This window comes from Ceratina calcarata, unplaced genomic scaffold (assembly GCF_001652005.2).
Source record: "Ceratina calcarata isolate Rehan_Ccalc_2016 unplaced genomic scaffold, ASM165200v1 scaffold379.2, whole genome shotgun sequence".
NCBI lineage: Eukaryota > Metazoa > Arthropoda > Insecta > Hymenoptera > Apidae > Ceratina > Ceratina calcarata.
The window spans coordinates 3944-7122 of NW_017161115.1; the positions used below are offsets into that span (position 1 = coordinate 3944).

General features: G+C 37.1%; 1 protein-coding gene across 1 annotated transcript in view; it reads right to left on the bottom strand.

The window, feature by feature from the left end:
- Nucleotides 1–3179, bottom strand: part of LOC113464462 (carcinine transporter-like) — a 15929-nt gene that overhangs the window by 3930 nt on the left and 8820 nt on the right. The window lies entirely within an intron of this gene.

A 3179-nucleotide genomic window follows, 5' to 3' on the forward strand; every position in this document is an offset into this window, starting at 1 on the left:
GTATAAATTGTGACGTGAACAAAAATTGGAACAGCTACCTTATTAGAATATTAGAAATTATACATGAAGTCCCGAAAATCTTAAATCCTAATAATAAATTCTTTAGCATTGACAGCTGCCAAAATTCATTTGTGCATTGACTCAATTTTCAATTATCACATATACCTATTTGCGAATGATTTTTGCACGTAGTAATAATCGTTTGAGTGCAGAAGGAGTGCAGAAAAACAAATTCGATGTATGCGAATCCATGTAACGATTAGGTAACTATTATTTACCCGTCCATTCCTTCGTTAAACGGAATTCTCATGCTAACCGAGAAATTTAGCAGTTATGCTGCGAGACTGGTGAATCATAAAATAAAAGTGAGATCCTAATCGGTAGCGATTAGACTGTGCCAACAATCAGATGATTTATTTAACTATCTCCAATTTGTGTGTAATTCATCCCATTTAACGCGATGCCGATTTACCCGTAATTTCTTTCCTCCTGGCCAGACGCAAATAAATCGTTCATTGAACTGTTCCTCGTTTTACAGTTTTTTTTTATTCTACATACCTAACGTTCCTCAATAATTTATTCTCAAATAAGCAAATCAGTCTACGTTTTCATAATCTCTCGTTTCGTTATCTTTCATGTATTCAAGAATGAAATTAGGTTTTTACGCTTTTTAAGGAATTGATTTTAAATCCTCTGGAAGGTAAATAAAACATGAAACATTCTTGAATTATTCAACTATTCGTATGTAAAACGCAACAGGTCCCTTCCTAATACATTCGTCCCGGGAAACTTCTAATTTAAAAGCAGACGAGTGTATTTAGTGTTTTTTAATTTTCAGAAACAAAGCGCGGCCCTATCGATCGCCCGAGGCGAACTCGAGCAGTTAAAGCTGAGTAATAGAATCTATTCGCGAAACTCCGGATACGGAGACTCGGGAACTCCGGCGGCGGAGATACTAAATGATCATTTTGCTTCGGAAAACTCGATACCCTTGAACGGAACAGAATTACAAGTTCTACACGCGACCGTAGAAATCGCTTTGTCCACTGGCTTTTACGTAACGCCATGAAATTCAGAAATCTATTATGGAATCATTCAGATTTGTGATTAAAAATTAGCGTTAATCAATCTTGGTATTATATCAGCGACTGATCAATAACGAACGTGATTTATAATTATCACAATTCATATCATCATACGTCTAGTTTAATTTACCATAAAGTTACAAAATTATTCTGTCCATTTGTTTTTACGTAACACTATGAAGTTAAGAAACTAATCTGGAAATCATCAGATTTAAATAATTAAGGAATCACTCAGATAAAATAAAATTATTCACGTGATGCTATGAAATTAAAGAACTGATTAAAGACTCAGATTAGTAAATCAAAAATAGCATCAGAAGTGGAATTAATTTTGCAATCATACAGATTTGTAAATGAGAAGTTGTACTAATCAATCTTGCTGTGATTAGTGATCGATCGATAATAACCGTGATCTATAATTATCATCATTACACGTGTAGTTTAATTTACCACAAAGCTATAAAATTACAATGTAAAATCACGCTATATGATTATAAGTATGATTAAGTATGCTTTGTTTGTTTTCCAAATTTCATTGCAGAGTTTGTTCTTTTTACTCTAATTAACCTGAAACGACAACTGTTATTATTATTGTTCCGTTCGATGGAACACGTACACGAGAATTTAATAGCCTGAAATATTGTTCATTTTCTCTATTTCTTACTTTCCGCGTTTAGCATTTTATAGTTATTGCTTCATCCGTCATAAAGCATTTTCTTGTTGCGTACGGAGCTGTTTCGAAAATAAAACTAATGCGACGTCTTAACGCTAGTATATTGGTTTTTCCCAGAGGACAGACCTGTGACATCATGGCAGTTATCCGGATCATGACGGTCACCAGGTATTACCCCCTAACCCATTATTGAAAGGGACGCATGCAAGGATGGGTGCCCTGATACAAAGGCTAGTCCTGATACTAAGGATGGTCCTAATAGTTGGAGAATCGTCACTTTCAATTCAGATGTAGTTGGGAGTGACGATTAAGTAGTTCTAATACTTGAAGAATCGTCACTTGGAGATTATTGGGTGATTCTTACTCAGCGGCCGGTAACTTCATTTTTTGCATGATATCATAAACGCGGTAGAAAAAGGTGTGCATATTGTGATTTTTCACGGAAAATAATAATGCACCTTTAATTACTCGGCCGCCGCGATGATTATTGGCGTTGGCATTCAGGGTCGCGAGTTCCACGCTCATTCTTAAGACACGCCGTAGCTCGTGTCGAATTTGTTATTACGGCAATAAACAAAGAACAACAGAGAAGCGCGTGTAATCGGAGGTCTCGTCAATATTACGAAGAATTTCGGCTTGTGACGAAACGAACGGTAAGAATGGTTGGCGCGGTGCAACAGGTGCCGCGAAGCTACGGAAAAATACTTTTAGCCTGATTCTGATCGGGCCGTAAAATATACTGCCGATGATTGCCCAGATAAGGCGGGGCGCGACGTGATAATACATCATCTACGGTGATTTGCTCGCGTTTCCAGCGGAATTAAACATTCTCTCATGCGCGGTGACGACCAAGATGTGGCTGTGTCACGTGGCTGCTCCCCCGACCGCGTGTGTACAGACGAAAACATTTGCGCTCGCAATCGTGAAATCGCATTATCAACCGTCTTCGAAACTAAAGTGAAGAGAAGAATTAGACGGCGGTATGTACGTTGGGATTAATTAAGCTTTGTCAAAGAAATTGGAACGCGTCTGTTACACCGAGTTTATTTGGATGACAAACGAGCCCGAGTGCAGAGTGCAATAATGCTGGCGGTCGTTCGCAGAAAATGAGAAATTCATTAAACGCTATGGTTAGATTCCTCGTGATCACTCATGAAATACAACGTTTCTTGAGTTACGACCGTTTCTCAAATCGTATATAATCCAATCTGCTGCGAGAGGGAATTAACAAGAAACAGTGGAATAATGAAACGAGACAGATATAAATTTGGATGAAATTGTCCGACCAGATTTATTGAGGTTGCATGTACCATTAAATAAAAAACAATGACAGTATTCTAATTTTAATTGTTATTAAATTTTACAGTAATATAACATTGTGCAAAATTTCATCAAATAGTGAACATATCTTTTTATCCTTA